The following is a 20,601-nucleotide window of genomic DNA, read 5'->3' as shown; positions in this document are numbered from 1 at the left end:
GGACACAGTACTCCAGCTGAGGTCTTATCAGTGCTAAGTAGAGCAGAAGAATTACTTCTTGTGTCTTGCTTACAATGCTATTCTTAATACATCCCAGAATGATGTTTGCTTTTTTTTGCAACACTATTACATTGTTGACTCATGTTTAGTTTGTGATTCACTATAATGCTCAGATTCTTTTCTGAAGTATTCCTCCCAAGGCAGTCATTTTCCATTTTGTATTTGTGCAATTGATTATTCCTTCCGAAGTGCAGTACTTTGCATTTGTCCTTACTGAATATTATCCTATTTATTTTAGATGATGTCACCAGTTTGTAAAGATCATTTTGAATTCTAATCCTATCTTCGAAAGCACTGGCAAACCCTCCCAGATTGGTGTCATATGCACACTTTGTAAGTGCACTCTCTATGCCATTATCCAAACCATTTATGAAGATATTGAATAGAACTGGACCCGGAACAGATTCTTGTAGGACCACGCTCGATATGCCCTTCTGGCTTGACTGTGAACCATTGATAAATGCTCTGGGAGTATGTTTTTTTGAAACCTGTGCATCTGCTTACAGCAGGTTCATCTAGGGTATATTTCCTTAGGTTGTTTGTGAGATGGTCACGTAAGACAGTATCAAAAGCCTTAGTAAAGTCAAGAAATTTCCCATCTACTGCTTTCCTCCCATCCACAAGGCTTGTTACCCTGGGAAAGAAGGTTTTGAAATCAATGTTGTCTGTTACTTACCACCTTATCTTCTAGGAGGTTACAAATTGGTTGATTATTTGCACCACTATTTTTCCAGGTACCAAGTTAAGCGGATTAGTCTGTAATTCCCAGGGTTGTCCTTATTCCCCTTTTTATAGATAGGTGGTATATTTGCACTTTTTCCAGTTCTGTGGGATCTGTCCATCCTCCTTGAGTCCCCAAAGATCTCTTCGGCCAGTTCCTTAAGTATTCTAGGATGTATTTTTGTCAGGCCCTGAAGACGTTTAACTTGTCTAAGTATTTCTTAATTTGTTCTTTCCCTGTCTATGAAATTGAAACAGTGATTTGGTGAAATTACTTCATGTATGATGGTAAGGGCTTAAGTGTATTTAATAGATCCATATATTGGCTAGTAATATGTAAGTTAAGGCATAAGTAATATGTAAGCAATATAAATACTCGCCTATTTTACTGTGATCAAGATGACTTCTGAGAAACCCTTTTGCAAAAGAGTACAAACAAAGCCTTCATGACTTACTAAATATCCTGTTGTTCAATTTTTGGAATGTCCCTGACTTGGGTACAGGACAAAGAGTAAATCATTGTGACCTCCCAAACATAATCAGAGAAAACAAGTGGAAAGTTCATGTCTTAAATAAGATTCATAACGTTGTTATTGTTAGATAAACATGTTATATAATATGGTGTTTGATGCAGCATTTTATATATGGTCATAAATATTAATTTTTAAAAAATAATGAATCAGAGAAGGGGCTATTGCTAAAAGTAGGGTGTCATTTTGGGCATAAAAATTGCGTACTGATATTTAAGACTTTGCCTTTGTGTACCTGCAGCCAATTCATTCACCTGTTACTTCACAGCTGATCACTGGGGTGTGGCATTCTGTACCTATGCTGAAATAAATCTTCTCGTTGATTTGAACTTGGAAGTTAGCAGTGGTTTTTATCTGCTAGCAGCAGTGGCTGTATACTTCACTAAGTTTGTAAGGTAACCTGTGGGCCTAGCTGGTGGCCCTGAAATATGCTTGCATCCTATTTTAGCCTCAGATCCTACCCCTTTAACACTGATATTCACTATGTTAGTCATCCGATCACTGCTAAAGTTTTTGGTGAAAAGTGAAACAACATTTTGGCCATTGTTGCATTTTTTGTTGTTGGCTTTCCCTCCTCATTCAGTAATGAGCCTACTTTGTCCCCGGTCCTTCTTTTGCTTCTAAAGTATTTGTAAAATGCTTTATTGTTACCCTTTGTGTCCCTACCTAGTTTAATCTCATTTTGTGCCTTGACCCTTCTAATTTTGTTCCCACATAATTGTGTTGGTTTTTTTATATCTGTCCTTTGTAATTCAACCTAGTTTCCACTTTTTGTATAACTCTTTTTTTTGAATTTCAGATCTCCTGGTTAAGCCAGGATGGTTTCTTATACTTCTGATCTTTCCTATGCCTTGAGATAGTTTGCGCTTGTGCCCTCAATGTCTCTCTAAAAAAACTGCCAATTCTCCTGAACTCTTTTTTCCGTTAGATTTGTTTCCTAACCTGTTCCTCCCTATTTGTCAGAATCAAATCTAGAACAGCCTCTTCCCTAGTCGCTTTCTCCACCTTCACTATCAAAAAGTTGTCTGTAGTGCATTCCAAGAATTTACTGGATAATCTGTGTCCTGCTGTATTATTTTCCCAACAGATGTCTGGGGTAGTTGAAACCCCCCATCACCATCAAGTCCTGTGCTTTGGATGATTTTGTTGGTGTCTTTTTTAAAAAAAAATAAAAAAATAAAAAAAAGCCTCATTCACCTCCTCTTCCTGGTTTGGTGGTCTATGGTGGACCTCTACCAAGAAATCACTTTTTTTTACCCCTTTTATCCATACTGGAAGAAGGTCAGGATACCCCTTCCTATTGCATTAAGTTGTGCTTTATATGATATTTTGAATAGACCTCATGGATGTGTTGGAGAAACCCCATTTTATCAGCTCTTCAGTCGACTTACAAGGACCAACTTCTCTATGCTGATGGAAAAGCTGTCCTGAAAGCTGACTGATGTGACCAGGATATATGCAAATTTCAACAAGCGTATCCATGCAAGACTCCATGCCTTCTATCCTGGACAAGCAGTATATGTTAGTCAAAGGTCTGTAAGTGTTTTCGATACTCATGGTATGATCTTTCAGACTGTAAGGTATGGAGCGTAGCAAGTGCATTTACCACAGGGAGATCATGTTGTTAACCAGCAAGATATACTGCCTACTGAAAGGGGAACAGATACAGAAGAGATGCTCTTGATGCATATGATGATATCATGTGGCCAACTGGGGAAATTGCACCACATCAACGTTGCTGAATCAGAGGTATAATCTTGTGGCAGGGTGGACTAGGCCCCCTGCTGGAGGTCTCACGGCCCTGCATCACCCCTGCCCCAGAATAGAGCAGTGAGAAGTCCTTCAGGCAGCCTAGAGTGGCTGCAGAGGAGCAGCCAATCAGAGGGGCTGGTGGAGTGACTAATAAAGGGCCAGAAGTGCCAGATAAAAGGCAAGCAGCAGAGCAGAGCCTTTAGTTGCTGTGTGGAGCTTGATGAGGGAGGAACGGGTGCCTGGCTGGCTAGACAAACAGCAGGACCACAGACAGCTCACTGCAGAGAGCTCACCAAACAGACCTGAGCCCAGAGAAGGCTGCCAAAGACCAGGTACTTGGCTGGCTGGATAGAAGAGCGGCAGGACCATCAAAAGATCAGTGCGGGCAGGCTGAGCCCAGGGGACTGAGCACAGAACCTGGCCAAACCAGATGAGGATACCGAGATGAGCCCTGCTGGTCTGGTTGCAGACGGAGCCCAGGGAGGGCTGCTGAAAAGGACACCAGCTGAGGGTACCGAGATGGGCCCCAGCTGGATGGTTGAAGAAGGCAGTGTCTCTGGGAAGAAGCCTAAGAACTACGGCCCCATACCAGCGCCGTGCTAAGAACTCAGGACTGGGGGACAGCATATGCGGCTTAGCCAGAGGGCTGAGTCACTGGAGACCCGCCAAGAGAACCATTGGCTGGGAGGCGGTCATGAGAGGCGGGTGCCACCCTGAGATAAGAACTAAAACCAAAAGCAGGCTCAGACCCAACCAACCAAAGGGGGTGCCTGCGAGAGTTGGGTGCTGCCCTGTGAAAAGAACTGTGATCGCAGGCACATCAGCCAGAGAAAGGGGGAGCTCGCCAGAGGTGGGTGCCAGTCCCGTTACAAACCTCTGGTCCCAGGATCACTGGGTGCCTCTGGCCTGGTATTAATGAACTTTTTGGGAGAAGGGAAGATTTTTTTCCTAGATACCTCCTGGGAGTTCCAGCTCAAGATGGAGGTAGCAGTGCCAAAGTGAAGACACAACACAGTTTTACAGTCAAAACGGTGTACTCAAAACACAATGGGACTTGCAGACCAATTATAGACACATATACTATCTTTCACACTATCATACTAAATTTGTCAGGCAGGAAGACATAGACCTAACATGAACATAAAAATGGCAAGATTGACATGTTTATGTTGATATTTTTGTTTATAGTTCATGGTACATTTTGACAGTGGAATTAAACTGGATTTTACTGTTTCTGATCTTTATATGGGTGTCCTATAATACTGTAATTGGCTTGCAGATCTGTCCTGGTGCAAATCCCTGGTTGTCAGATATCAGTTCCAATTTCTGTACAATTTGTGAACATCTTTTTCTCTGACTCAGAGAAAAATGGAACATCACCTCCATTTTTCTTGTGCAGCAAGAATTAATTGCTCAGTTACTACCTAGATGCAGTCACTTTTGTGAAGAGAGTCACATTTATCTTGGGTTTAATCATCTAAATACATTGCCCAGGCAAGCAATATTAGTCAAAAATATTCCTTTCAGATACTGCTTATCATTTTCATAATGATGTTGAAGCTTTACAGCTGTGTAAGTCTTAAAGGTGAACTAAAAATCTTTGTACTAAAACCAAATAAATATCCATTTTATTAACACACTAGTGTGTCCATATAGATGTTACTGCATTTAGCACCTTTCATCTGAGACTCTCAAAGTGTTTTATAAGACTAGAAAAGTGGTAGAATTTCTGTTTTTACAGATGGAAGAACAGAGGCTGGGATTTAAGCAATTTGTCCAAGGCCACAAATAAGTAAGCACACTTGGATCTAGAACCCAGTCAAGGTTGTAGATATACAGACTTCAAAATACCTTTTAAAATAAAAGTATTTGAAAGATAACAGAATAGAAAATCTGATCCTCCTTTTATTGGGGCCTAATCCTATCTTCCAAAATGTAATCAATAGGAGTCTTTCCATTGAGTTCAAAGAGCTTTGGATCAGGCCCCTCAACTGCCAACTCCTGAGTTCAGTATTTTTATCTATTTTTCAAATAGGAGTAACTATAACTTTATATTTACCAATAAATATGAAATTGCACAAGCCCTTTGGGACCTGACAGGTGAATCTTCTTGTAACAGAGAGACACCCCCCCCCATACCCCTCTACATGCTGGTGGAACTCACTCGAGTCAATGCACAAGATCACAGGATGTCTATGTGCTGCCTTTGATTGGTAAAAGGCATTTAGTCCCATAATCGTAGCCAGGCTTTCCAGATCCTCTCCAGCCTATAAAGATGTGCAGAGAGGCAGCTGAGCCGTGCTAGAAAAATTAGCCAGGCAGAACAAGTAGACTTAGATTACATTAATGAGCCCATTAAGACGAAGTATAGGGAGCCTGTCTGGTCAGTGTGAGGGACAGAAAGCAGTAGTCTTGGCTGCACTAAAAGAGACAGGGTAGTCTGGATTAGTTGTCAAGATGTTTTTTCTTTTATATTTCATAGTTTTCAATCTCAGTTAATCTCTGCCAGGCAAAACCTTATACAGCTGTCCAGCCCTGTGGGTCTCAAACCCTGGTATGTGGGGGTCCTGGGAGTCATCGTATGCCAATCCTCCACCCACCGACAACAGCTGGGACTGGGGTCCATGAAGCCCAACTGGTCCACAAGTCCCTTCCCCTATGCTCTGATTGGGAGAGCTCTAAGGCTCCTCATTGGGCTGCAGCCCCTATTTAAGACAGAAGAGGAAACAGGAAGTAGTCTGTACAGCTGGGTTTCACTTGCTGTGGAGTGTTGGTCTGGTGTTGACTTGTTCCTGCCTTCTTATCCTGACTCTTGGTAAGTGACTCTTGATCTCTGCCTTCCCGTTTGTCTCTTGATTCTGATTTCCTGGCATTCCAACCAGGGCTGGCTCCAGGGTTTGCGCTGCTTGGGGCAGCAAAAAAAAAAAAAAAAAGGCCATGATTGCGATCTGCTCTACTGCCGCTGCTTCAGTCTTCGGCAGCAATTCGGCAGGGGGTCCTTCCCTCTGAGAGGGAGTGAGGGACCCGCTGCCGAAGAGCCAGACTTGCCGCCCCTCTCCGTTGGCCGCCCCAAGCACCTGCTTGCTGGGCTTGTGCCTGGAGCCGGCCCTGATTCCAACCCAGCCTGATTCCTGGTAACTAGCTCCTGGACCCTTTGCCTATGCTGGATGTGAACCTGTAGACCAGACCGCCCACACACCGGCCTTGACAATGGATAATGTTTGCAAGCTGTAACACTAACCTTGATTCCACAAAAATCTGTAAATGAACACCAAACCTGAGGAAAGTATATGTGTTTATCAAAAACCTTCATGCAGTATGTCTATTCAGATATGCCAACTCTAGCTCTTCCTCAGATCTTTTATGTGTTAAATGTTAATGCACTGATAACTGAAATATAATGAGATACTAGTTTTAAAACATTTATTAAAAATTCCTAAAAAAACAACAACCCTTAGTTCTATTGTAATGTATGTAACAGCAGATAATCTGTGACATTACTTCAGTAACTGGGAAAATCTATTTAAATGTAATATTTATAGCAGGGGGAGGTGTTAAGTACTTTTGGCTTCTGTCGAAACCAGGAAAGGATATTCCTAAATCCATTAAACCATGGGTTTGGAGTTGTCATGAGGGGGTGTACACACAAGTAACTAATTATATTTTGTCAAGTATTTTGTATATTTTTAAGTATTGAACATTTTTTGAGGGTCTATTAAAAATCTTTTTCCTGCAGTCCAAGATTTTAAAAGGGTATTTTGTAGTGGTACAAGGTATTTCATTGTCATGTGCAGGGATGGAGAGCATATGCTAGTTTTGGAGAACCACTGGTTTTGCTTCTCAGATATTCTTTGAGATGCTATTGCATTTTAATGATGAGTAATATAGATGATAGCCATTAGTGTAAAGCATGACATCTGAAAATAGACAATGGGACCTGGAAGACAGACCAGTAACAGTTGGAGGAGGCTGAGAGAGAGAGTTGTAAAATTCTACAGAATAAAGTCAGCAACTTGGAGTAGAAGAGGGCATCGAGCAGCAATGGAAGATAGCCAACAGAGTCTTCATTTGCGCAAGGAGTAAGTCAGGATTGGGAGGACTGAAATTTTACTGGGGAGCAGTGTTCCCTCTAATTTTTCCCACCCATGTGTGGAATGAATTTTATGTGCACCAATATGGAGGTGATGTGTCACACATCACCTCCATTTTGGTGCACATAACAAAATTCATGTGGCGAGGGTGGGGCTGAGAGGTTTGGAGTGTGGGAGGGGGCTCAGGGCTGGGGTTGGGTGTGTGGGGGTGAGGGCTCCTGCTGGGGGGTGCGGGATCTGGGGTTTGGCTGAGGATGAGGGGCTCAGGCCTTGGGCAGAGGGTTGGGGTGTGGTGAGTGTGTGTGCGGGCTCCGGCTGGAGGTGCGGGCTCGGGGGTGGGGCTGGGGCTGGGGATGAGGGGTTTGGGGTGCAGGCTGCCCCTGGGCTATAGAGGACTCCCCCGAGCTCTCTTTCCCTGCAGCAGCACCTGGGCTGGAGGGGGAGAGGCGCCTCTCCCATGGCCCAGGCAGATCCAGGCTGGGTTGGGGCCGGGGAGGGGTGCCTCTCCCACAGCCCCAACCCGTCCTGGCCCGGAGCTGCCGCGGCCGTGGGAGGGGCGCCCAGCCCAAATCCGCTGACCTGCTGCAGCCCAGAGCGCGCACAGCGCTCGCTCCACATTAGGTGACTCCCTGGCTATTACCTGGGTGAGCCAGGGGAGCACGCTGAGCTGCCGCATGGGGCATAATGGCAAAGAGCTGCTCCTCCTGTTCCATGCATGGCACGTTTGAGTTGCGTTGCTGCCGCTGTGCCAGAGCCTTGGCATGAGCGGGGCTTGGAAACGCGCGTTTTGGCTGAACAAGGTGCTCCGCGGCAGCTCCAGGCCAGGCTGGGTTGGGGCTGCGGGAGAGACGTCTCTCTCCCCCGGCCGCGGCAGGTCCCCGTGGACCAGGCTGGGTTGGGTCCAGGGCACGGGGAGAAGAATCTCTCCCCGTCACAGCCCTGAGTGCCTGCGTGGTACTTAATAGTCTGCTGTGTGGCTGTGCAGCTTAGAGGGAACTTAGCTGGGGAGCCTATGAAGAAATGGTGAAAATGGGTGTTCCTGGGGAGACTTGAGCAGATCAATTATACCTAGCCAACTCTTAGTCTTTAACAAATAGGTGATTCACAGTGATATACATCTTTATTTTTCATAAGGAAAGGGGTTTTTTTTGTAGGCAACTTATATAACTGAAAAGAACATTAATTTTGTTGTCTTGCCATGGCTCATTTAATATGAGTCTATGATACAAGGCATACCAGAATTGTCTCCTAAAACCCCTTCATTGAATGACACTTAAATACCACATTTTTACTATAACTTGTATTTCAGGAAATGGGAGGCAGACAATGTTAATTTTATAAAGGATCTTTTAAAATTTAATTATTTTAGATCCTCTCTGAAATTCACAACCATTTCTCTTCCTAATACAAGTTTTCATCAATGCAAATACAGTGTTGAATCACTTCCATTCACAGGAATCTGAATACATCAGCCTTAATTAATGGAACGGAATACTTTTATGTTAAATGCATTCAGGATAACTAAGTTCGTTCATTCTTATAATTTAATTATTGATGTTATGACTAAAATAAGAGAACCACATAAAAGTCTGGGGTACTTGGACAGATTTGTACCCCATTGAGATAGGAGACAACCATGCAGAGACTCCTCGTCAGCACCGGGATGCTGCATGCTGACTCTGAATAGGCCAGTGTATAAGAGTCTGTTGGTGATGGACCAATGTAGGGATTGCTGGCTGCATGTCTATGAAGATCCATAAGAAAGTAATTTATCTGCAGGCCCATTGATTGGAATATCAGTCCTGCCATGCACAAAGCCAATTTACTTGAAGTGAATTTTGTGGTGTTTTGCATGGGGTGTTTTTGTTTTGTTTTGTGTTTAGTGTAGCTCTCTCCCATTAAGTGCTGAATGGGGGCTGGACCAGGCAGGAGTCCATGTAACAACTCTGGTTTTCAGCAGAGGCAGCCCCTCTTGAAAAGTGAATGGAGTTTGGGTGACTCTGTTTATTGGGTTCATCCTCTGAGATTGGATTCACAGTCAAGGGGCTAGGCTTCAGGTGCTGTGATAGCTCCAGCTCCTGCCTGGCACGTAATACGTATTCCCTTCCTGTACAGTGATGAATCATCGTTTTAAAGGGGTTTCCTCTTTTCCCGTCTCTGAGTTTCCAGGTGGGTTGGGGCCAGCACTGCAATTGAATGGCAGCTCCTTAGGATCAGGCAAATTTTTCCCCCCAAATCAGTTATGCCCCATTTTTGTATTATATCATGCAAAGGTTTGTTGTGGCTTATATGTTGCATTTCTAGGTCAGATTCTGAAGAAAGCTGTTTTCCTTACTTGCCAGTGATAGATGGTTTAATGCAAAGATATCTATGTTCTAAAACAGATGCTTCATCGTTATACTGGTAGGCCCCAGTAACATACAGTTGTTAATGATGGGAATTGAAATACCATGCCTGATCCAGAATCTAATGCAAGGGGTGAGCCAAAGGCCTCCAAGAATCTCATTTGCAAATAACTGTAATAGAAGAATTGGTACTAGTGTGGCCTTTTCATCTAGTTCAACATAAGAATAACTATACTGGGTCAGACCAATGGTCCATCTAGCCCAGTACCCTGTCGTCTGGCAGTGGCCAGTGCCTGATGCTTCAGAGGGAGTGAATGGAACAGGACAATTTCGAGAAATCCATCTCTTGTTGTTCAGTCCCACCTTCTGGAAGTTGAGGAGGTTAGGAACACCCAGAGCATGGAGTTGCATCTCTGACCGTCTTGGCTAATAGCCACTGATGGACATATCTTCCATGAACCCTGTTATAGTTTCGACCTTCACAACATCCCCTGGCAATGAGTTCCACAGGTTGACTGTGTTGCATGTAGAAGTACTTCCTTATGTTTGTTTTAAACCTGCTGTCTATTAATTTCATTGAGTGACCCCTTGTTCTTGTGTTATGTTAAGAGGTAAGTAAGACTTCCGTGTTCACTTTCTTCATACTACTTGCGATTTTACAGACCTCTATCATATCCCCCCTTAGGCATTTCTTTTCTAATCTGAACAGTCCCAGTCTTCTTAATCTCTCCTCATTTGAAAGCTGTTCCATACCCCTAATCATTTTTACCTAATGCCTTTTTGTCTAATAACTGGGAACAATTTGAGATTGCATTCCACGGTCACAATTGGGTCTCCATAGAATTCACTGTGCTAAAACATTTTAGCAATACAAACAGGCATAAATCTTTATTTTTTTATGCATCTTCCTCATACTGACCTTTTTGTACATGTTGGAAAAGACTCATGTTTAGATTTCCATAGCTACCCTCCCCATTTAGAATTTTGAATTGGAGGCTAGTATAGTAGATCTTATCTCACTTTACACATACCAGTTTATAAAGCGATTTTTAAAGTTTTGTCAAGTGAAAGAAGTATTTGAGTTTCTGGCACCTTTTCTCTATGGAGAATCAGTGAATTGATTCAAAGTTTGCATGTTCAAGAAATACAAAGATCTGTAATACAAAAAAGATTTTTCCAAATTTCTGGGTACCCCATTCTTGTCAGCATGTTAAATTAAGAGAATTTCAGACTGGGTAAATATGTGAAGATGGGGTCAGAGAAGCAAATATTTAGCACTGGACTAAACTCTCTCATTGAGATAGTGCGAGTATAAACAGTGGTGTATCCGAGGTAGCATGGGCAGCAGCAGCGGAGGCATGGCTTAGCCTGAAACCAGTGGGTATGTACTCAGCACAGCGAAGTTGTGTCTCCACTGCCACTGTCCGTGCTTTCACAGCTACAATGCTATTTATATTCATGCTAGCTTGAAGAGAGTTAGAGTGAGTATGTGTTATGTGAGCAGGGGAATTCCAGCCCTAGATCATAGTGTAGATATGACCTTAGATACCATGCCTTGGCCAGTGTTTACTTCATCTCAGTACATCATGTATGTGTCAAATGAAACATCTGATTTAGGACTGAATATGGACATTTGATATATATATATAGTAACATGTTCCCTTTAAAATTTCAGCCTATGTCACATATCAGGGGGTAGCCGTGTTAGTCTGTATCTACAAAAACAACGAAGTGAGTTTTTTACCCACGAAAGCTTATGCCCAAATAAATCTGTTAGTCTTTAAGGTGCCACCAGACTCCTTGTTGTTTTTGTAGCCTATGTCACGTTATCTTGCAGACATGATGTCATGGTGGTATGACATAACTCCTCTTCCTAACAGGAGTTTACTTAAGGTTCCTTCCCAACCAGGATTATAAATCATTTAGGATTTTATATATATAATTTAATTTTCAGAGAGCTAACGCATTCATTACCTGCATATCTTTACATTAAATATTAAGTGTAGAGTGTTTGGGTTTTTTCAGGATTTTTTCTCATTGCAGAAAGGCTATTTTAAATTAAAACAGCAAAAGTAATCTATTTTGGATGAAATTATAACCTCCTGTGGGGAAAAAAATGTTTCTTTTATGAAGCAGTCTTGTAGGTGCAGAGATAATTAGCTTTGCTTTTTAAAACACTATAGTTTTTTATATGAGAACACACAATTCTCATGTATAGAAACGTATTCAAAGCTGTCCCAGGCTTTGTATGTGAGTAACCTTGACTAAATCATTTAACCATTCTGTGCCATGGTTTGCCCATCTGCAAAAATGAGGATAATGATACTTGGTAATTAAACTTGCTTTCCTCAGGGGGTGATAAGGCTTAAATTTGTAACTGTTTGTAAAGTGTTTTGAGGTTCTCTGACAGAACAAATTCAAAGTACAGTAACTCCTCACTTAAAGTGGTCCTGGTTAACGTTGTTTCGTTGTTACGTTGCTGATCAACTAGGGAACATGCTTGTTTAAAGTTGTGCAATGCTCCCTTCTAGTAGTTTGGCAGCTGCCTGCTTTGTCCACTGCTTGCAGGAAGAGCAGCCCGTTGCAGCTAACTGGTGGGTCTTGTAACAGGGTGGACCGGCAGCCCCCCCATCAGCTCCCCGCTCCCTAAGTTCCCTGTGCTGCAGCCGCCCAGCAGGCTATCAACTGCTGGGCAGGTCAGCTGTCCCTCCCCCCACTGCCATGTGCTGCTCTCAGAGACTCCTGCTTGCTGTGCAGGGGGGAAGGAGGGGGCTAATGTCAGGGTGTTCCCCTCCCCCCTGCTCTTGCACCCCGCTTACCCTTCTCCATATAGAGCAGGGAGGGGACACCCAGGGAGAGAGACAGAGAGAGCCTGGGGCAGCAGCTGCTGTCTCAACTTCCTGATCCACTTAAAAAAACAATGCATTTAAGAGTGGGTCAGCTTACTTAAAGGGGCAGCGTGCATCTCTCTCTCTCCCACACACAAAGTGTGTGTCTGTCTCTGTCTGCTATGCTTCTCCCTTCCCTCGTGTTCGTGCTGCCTTGTGTGAGAGGCTACATTAACTACAATGTGTTAACCCTTGAGGGCTCAGCTGAGTGCTAGTTCATCATTTAGCAGCAAGGCATTCCCTGGGAAATATCCCTCCCTCTTCCACCCTCTAACTTCACCACCTCAACCAAGCTTCACAATCATCATAGCTGTGAACAGTAGTAAATTGTTTGTTTAAAATGTATACTGTGTGTATATGTATATCTATATAATATATAGTTTTTTGTCTGGTGAAAAAAATTTCCCTGGAACCTAACCCCCCCCCATTTACATTTACATTAATTCTTATGGGGAAATTGGATTTGCTTAACATCGTTTCGCTTAAAGTTGCATTTTTCAGGAACATAACTACAACATTAAGCGAGGAGTTACTGTATTAATAATAGATTCCATATCCCAAAGTCACATTAGTATATATGTTATCCCATTGATACTAAAGGCTGAGTGTTGTAACACATCAGCACTAATGGGACTCTTTATTTCACTTGCTGATAGGAACTTACAGAAACCATGTACTTAAATAAAAGTAATCTGTGCAAGTCAAATTGCTGGATGGCTGCCAATTGTTCATTGATGCAAGTTACAAAAAATTAAAGCTCCCAACAGAAGCCAGCTTTTTCAGTACATTAAATCATTTGTCTTATGACTAAGCTGTTTCTGGCTGGCATACATCATTGCTCTTATGTGTGTGCCACTTAGAATTCTGTAGATCAGTAATCATTAAAGATGGGTGTCTGTTGTGGGGTTCTTGGATGTCATGTGATTTGTGACATTCAGATTTCCCCCAAACAAGTTAGAAATAGCTTCCCCTCTCCATCAGTGTTAGACTCTCAAAATGTGCATTGTGCATCAAGTCCCCTGTTGCCAGAAGACTAAATTTGGGAAATCTAACTGGAATGATCTCCCATAATAGAGCCTCAGGCATAATACTGCTAATGTAGCTAACCAATTTTACCTCCATATTCATTAGACAAAATGATAAAACTACATTTTACATTGGGAATTAAATTAATAAATGCATATCTAATAGCGTATTGTCATACAATCAGTCTGTCCTGCTTTGCAAAAACTTTTTTTTCACATTACCATTTTAAAATGTGGCATTCAGTAATCTGCTCTCTTCATGAATGATGCCTATATTGCCATGTATTTGCTTTTTAAATAGCTGAACGTGTGGGTGGGTGGGTGGGTGGATGTGTAAAGTGGGCACATGGTGTATATAAAGCTTTTTAAATTTAAACAGTGTACATTAATTAGATGTATCCCAGGAGGCCAGAGTCTCTGAAACTGATGCTTGTTGAGTGGTTCTTTAGCATCAAAAGATCCAATACTTCTCACCAATGTACGTTCTGGTAACTGATGGCTTTCAGTATATATCAAATGTGTTTCTGCGCTGTATTTTTTTTTCCAAACAAACCATTCAGATTAAATGAAGATGAAAATCCTGATTATAATTGGCAGGATTTAAATCCTGCCTAAACAAGTCCAAGGTCAAGATAATTATTATTGTCATAAAAGTGAGTATGATCTCTAGTTACTGACAGCAACAAAGCGTTCTTGAACACACTGTACACTTACAGATCGTTAAAAACACACATCAGGCACCGACCACAAATAGATGTTTTGGGATTACCTACAAAAATACAAAATATAAATGGTTTTTAAAATAAGAGATATGGCAGGGCTTTGTCTTTGCAATGAGATTACCTGTAGCAGAACAAAGGTGTCATACCAATTTAGTCAACATGAAAATGCATCTCCCACATCATTTTACAGTCAGAGGTACTTTAAAATTATATTTGCTAAACTTCACCTTCTAAAACCTCCTCCAAACAAAATGTTAAAACCCATCACTCCTGGTTGACTGATTAAATATAGCTGTGACATGTACCATAATTGCAGACTTTCACAGTTCAGTTTTTGTACAGATTATCATACTTCCATTAATTTAAAAGGAAAATAAAATTCATCACTTTGAGTGACACTTCCTTCTCTAAGGGTAGAGGTGATCTTTATGCACCTTATATTAATATTTAATTACTTGCTACTTGTAATATATACTGTATTGAATAGCCTAACCATTTTTTAAAATGTTAGCTTTTCTTTCCACTATCTAGGCTTGTCTCAGCCAATTAAGTCTTCCACCAGTAGTTTGTAAATGCTCTGAAGCTGCTTAGCATTGATTTTATTCTATATACATTCTTCTACTGCACTCATCATAGTACCTCAGAATCTTCCAGTAGTGTATTATTAAGTGATGATAAACTGCATAGATATTGTCGCTTTGTACACAGGTCATAACTAGGGGTCCGTGTTTGTCATGGAGGTCGTGGAAGTCATGGACTCCGTGACTTTCTGCGACCTCCGTGACTTCAGCGGTCAGTGTTGCTGACCCCAGGGCCACCGAAGCAGCTGGCCCCAGAGCCAGCTGCTCAGGCAGGCCTGGGAACAGCCACACCGGCCACTGCTAGAGCAGCCCTGCAGCCAGCCACTCGGGCAGCCCTGCAGCCAGGAGCGGCGCCAGGGTTTTTGGCGCCCTAGGCGGGGGTCCTTCCGCGCTCCCGGTCGTCGTCGGCAATTCTGCGGCGGGGGGGTCCTTCCGCGCTCCTGGTCTTCGGGGCACTTCGGCGGCGGGTCCCGGAGCGAGTGAAGGACCTGCCGCAGAATTGCTGCCGAAGACCTGGAGCGCGGAAGGACCCCCTGCCGCCGAATTGCTGCCGAGGGCGGCAAAATGCCGCCCCCCCAAATCCTGGTGCCCTAGGCAACTGCCTAGGTCGCCTAAATGGAAGCGCCAGCCCTGCCTGCAGCCAGCCACTGCTCTGGCAGCCCCAGGCAACTGGCCCCGGGGACCGCCTGAGCAGTGGCTGATGCAGCTGGCCCTGGGGACTGCCTAAGCAGCGGTCCCAGGGGTGGCCGGAGCAGCCGCAGCTCGGCGGCTCCTGGCAGCAGTCCCAAGGCAGCCGGAGCAGGGTCTGGCCTCAGGATTTCCCTCCCCTCCGGCGGTGGTTGGAGCAGTGTCTGGACCCAGGGCTCCCTTCCCCCCACCCCGGCAGCAGCCGGAGCAGCCGCTGGCCCCTCGGGGCTCCCTCTTCCCCATGGCCTGGCCTTAAGGAAGCCTGCCTTAGCTCCGCTGCCCTGCTGATTGGGAGCCACCTGAGGTAAGCATTGCCTGGCCAGAGCCTGCACCCCGAACCCCCTGCCCCAGGTCGGAAACCCCTCCCACATCCCAGCTCCCTTCCAGACCCCACACCCGCACCCCAACTCCCTCCCAGATCCTGCACCCCTGCCCCAGCCCTGAGCCCCCTTCCGGAGCCCACATCCCACACCCCCTTTCGCACCCTTGCCCCAGCCTGGAGCCCCTCCCATACCCTGAACCTCTCATTTCTGGCCCCACCCCAGAGCCTGCACCCCCAGCTGGAGCCCTCACCCCTTCCCAACTCCCAGCCAAGTGAAAGTGAGGGTGGGGGAGAGCAAGTGATGGAGGGAGCGGGGATGGAGTGAGTGCGGGGTGGGGCAGGGGTGGAGCCTCATGGAAAGGGCGGGGCAAGGGTGTTCGGTTTTGTGCCATTAGAAAATTGGCAACCCTAATTCAGCAGTCTGCTGTTAGTCACCTGACTCTGATGAGTCAGTAGATGTAGCTTCTGGTGGTGGAGTATTAGCAGCAGTTCCCTCATCAGCCCTTGCAGCTCAGTGACAGCTGTTTAGCGGTGCTTAGGATTTTCTGGGAGGGAGGGGGAGGAGTGGAGACGCGGGGCTTCTCCGCTCCTCCCACTCCCTCCCAGAAAGTTCTAAGTGCCGCCAAACAGCTGTTTGGTGGCGCTTAGGACTTTGGGGAGGGGGAGGGATGAGGCGTGCTCCGGAGAGGAGGTGGAGTGGGGGTGGGAAGAGGTGGGCCTGGAGTGGAGCGGGGACAGGAAGAGGCGGGCCTGGAGCATTCCCGTCAAAATCCAAGCCTGTTCTCCGGGGAAGCTGCTGCTGCAAAGGTGCTTCCTAGCGTCCTTACCTGCAGTGGGCTGTGCCTGTGTGGGGTAAGCCAGGGGCACTTCCCAACCACAGTACAGTACAGTACTGTACAGTATACAGTATAATGCCTTTTGTCTGCCCCCCCCCAAAATTCCTTGGAACCTAACCCCCCGCATTTACATTAAATCTTATGAGACAATTGGATTCGTTTAACATTGTTTCACTTAAAGTTGCATTTTTCAGGAACATAACCACAACGTTAAGTGAGGAGTTACTGTATAGATGCTGACACCAGCTGTCATTGAGTACTTCACAATGAGATGGTTCGTCTCATGTACCCATTATGGTAGAATTGGATCATCTATTGGGACTTGAGTACAGCCCAAGTAGTGGCCTTCATCCAACGTTACTCATGAGTCCAGCACTTATATATCTTAGTCACTGTTCAGGCCTTTCACTCCCCAAGTTTTGTAGCACCAGCCTGCAGAAATCTTTAGGCAATGAACTGCTTCTACTGCTAACGTGTAGAGATGACATCACACAGTATCATGCATAGTGCTAGGACCCTGTATTTAAAGTTGGATCAATTAAACTGGCTCACAAAGTTGCCTGATGTGAATATACGAAGGAAGGACTTTCTGCAAGATAATGGATTTGGGCTCTCTTGTCCTTAACCCTAGAAGCCTGAGCAGGGTCTGCATTTTCAAATCAAAAGTAAAGGGGGAACCAGAATAAAGGGCATGATGCTGTCAGGCAGGATATCAGGCTTTGGTACATTTTAAAGGATTTAGTTAACTAAGTGCTGGCATCCATCCAGCTGAATTTTCTTCTACAATAAGGGAGAGAGAGCTTTACTTTCCAATCACAGGCCCTTTTGTTATGTATTTTTATATGTGAGGCTGGTGAGTGAATGGATTACGTGACTGCAGTGTTGAATAAACAAGGCTGATGGTGGCATCATCCACCAGTATGAGACAGACTTGGAGCCAAACTGTGGCTACACAATTTTGTCATACTGATTTTGTATTTGTGATATGAGCTATATGAATACACATGACAAGTACATGACATGGTCTAAAGCTTAAGGAGTAAGTGCTGAAACTATGGATTTTGTGAGGGTAGAACATTTTTTTAAAAGTCAACAAACATTCTATTCCTCATAATTTCATTTTAAGGATATGTGCCTTGGTTTTCAGCTTGCATTCATTCAATGAAAATGAAATCTGAGCCCAAAAGCTTTTAAAATTTAATACAAAAGTAGAGTAGTTATTCATTGTTCTTTTATGTAAGCAATATATATTGACTTCTCGGAATCACTGCAACAAATCATTGATGTAGGAAAAATCCCAGCTGGAACAGAGCTTGCCATAGTATTACTGCTAATCTTGCTGTGTGTTAACCACACAACACTCAGTTCAGGTTCTGTAAGAGAAGCCTACATCAGAATAGTTATTTTATTTTTTGTTTTAGTATTCTTTTCTTTTCCCTTGCTTAAGTCCCTTTTTATTCCCTCCCCTAAATCTTCAGCTCCAAAAAAACTTGGAGAACTTTTCTCTATCCCTCAATCCCCACAATCTCACCCTCTTCTTTGCCTTCCAGAACTTGATTTTCTTTATGTAATATTTACAACACTAATTGCTTCCACCCTACTTTATCACCAGCTGATAATACTGTGATAACTGTTTTTATTAAAATCTACAGGAGGATTAATTTCATGTTCTTTCTGGACCTCTTCACAAAATGAATGAAGGAAATTTGTATTAGGCACCTTTAACCCCTGTGGAGTTCACATAACTAAAGCAAGTATAGTCAGTTCATTATGTTCTGAAATTAAGTAGTCGCTACATAATTATTCTACTCTAAGAAAAAAGAAGTTAATGCCATCATATGGTATATACTTGCCTGGCCTTCAAACTGTCATACAGCAGCTCCCAAATACAAGAAAATAAAGCAGTTTTGTTATAGGAAGCAGACAATATACTAGCCCAGGGGTAGGCAACTATGGCACGTGCGGCAAAGGCGGCACGTGAGCTGATTTTCAGTGGCACTCACACTGCCCGGGTCCTGGCCACCGGTCCGGGGGGCTCTGCATTTTAATTTAATTTTAAATGAAGCTTCTTAAACATTTAAAAAACCTTATTTACTTTACATACAACAATCGTTTAGTTATATATTATAGACTTAGAGAAAGAGACCTTCTAAAAGTGTTAAAATGTATTACTGGCACGCGAAACCATAAATCAGAGTGAATAAATGAAGATTTGGCACACCACTTCTGAAAGGTTGCCGACCCCTCCACTAATTACAAAAACTAAAAATATTCTAAAACACACACGGACAAAGCAGATTTATCCATAGATTAATCTTCAAATTGCTACAATGTACAATTATCCCATACATATGGATATACTTAAGCTAACCTTGCTTTGCAAGTTTAACAAAGATATCACTATATTCTTATTCAAGTGTACTGGCAGAAATGGTACTACTTACTTTACTTTTCTCAAAATGGCAGCTGGCTATCTGCATTTTAAAAATTGCATCTTTATCATGAAGTCACTCAAAAACTTACCGAAAAGTAATGAGGAGGCAGAAGATCAGAAACATAATTATCTTGATGCCGTCCTCTTTGGTTTCATAAAAGACAATGTTTTGTTGGGCAACTTTTAGCCTAGACCATTATCACTGTTTTATGTTGAAAATTGTCTCAAATCCTTGTATCCATAAATCATTTTAATGGCCCTTTGTAATTATACAAGCAGACTAAAGAGAATGTGGATAGTTTAGAAAAAACATTAAAATGAATCTTTGAATAGCAGCTATATAAGAACCAATGCATACAAAAATGCATCTGACTCATTGTTAATTAATACACATGAACTGCATATATAGGTTTAACTAACTGATGCTACATAAAGCATGTCCAGAAAGTCAATACACCTGGACTATTCTCTAACAAGGAGAAAGCCTGTTTCAAAGCTGAGGGTAAATATAAGATAGGATTCTTGATACAAATGAACAAATTCTGGTAAAAGAGACAGGTGCCCACCTGGACTTCAAATCTCCAGATGGCGCTTGGAACTGGTGTAAACTGGCCTTTTGCTCTCTGGTGTGAGAGGAGATGAAGTTCTCATCGGGAACAAGAAATAGAGCACAGAATAGTACGGAAAAGAGCAACATAAGAGGCACTAAAGGCTTTCAAATAGAGATTGAAATGACTAGGACCAGTTTAGAGAAGGGGCAAGTAAAGTAATATGATTGATAGAGGTCAGGGATTGAAAAACATACTTGAAGGCTTCTAGCCTGAAGACAGCCACTAGCCCAGGAGGAAAAATATCTCTGCAGCCATACCGCTGAATGGATTAAAATATTAATTGCATACTGCACTTAATTGTAACGTTGTCATTCTACTTGTCTTTTATGAAAAAAATTTAAAATTTGCTTTTTCTCCTGCACTTTTGTTGTGTCTTTCACCTTACTTCACTACAATTTTTCTTATTTTCCTTTCAATTACAGATAATGTTTCTTTTTCTGTTATGGTGTTCCCTCTCTTTTGTTCTCTCCCTCCACCCATTATATTCTTTCCTCTTTTTCCTATACTTTGTGTTTCCTACTTTCTCTCCTGTACTTTTCTCCCTCCTTTTTGGGTTTCTCTCTTTCCTATATTTATTAGAATATTTATTTCTTAGTCTTTTTCTTTCTCCTACCTGCACACCTCCATTTCCCCACTCATACACACACATTTTCTCTCTCTGACACACTGACACATGCAGTCTTGATTCCTATCTTCCATCCACTTAAAACAGCAGCAGTGCCAGGGCCACTCTACTTCCTGACTCATTCTCCTATCTTGAGAAAGTAGTGGCACCTAGACATCAACTCCTTTTCCTCCCCTCCTCCTCTTTCTCTTTGAATAAACAATAGCAACACCTGTGCTGTTCTGCTACCTGATCCTCTGCTTTTAACAGAACAGCAATCCCTGGACTGCTCTGCCCTGAGTACTGCCCCTTCCCTCAGAGGCAGGAGCCAGTTATTCTGGGTGCTCTGCTCCTTAATTCCAATCCATTTACCCAATCCAAATTCCCATTTGC

The sequence above is a fragment of the Emys orbicularis genome, chromosome 11, assembly GCF_028017835.1.
Source record: "Emys orbicularis isolate rEmyOrb1 chromosome 11, rEmyOrb1.hap1, whole genome shotgun sequence".
In the NCBI taxonomy this organism is placed as follows: Eukaryota; Metazoa; Chordata; order Testudines; family Emydidae; genus Emys; species Emys orbicularis.
This window is presented reverse-complemented; position numbering follows the sequence as displayed.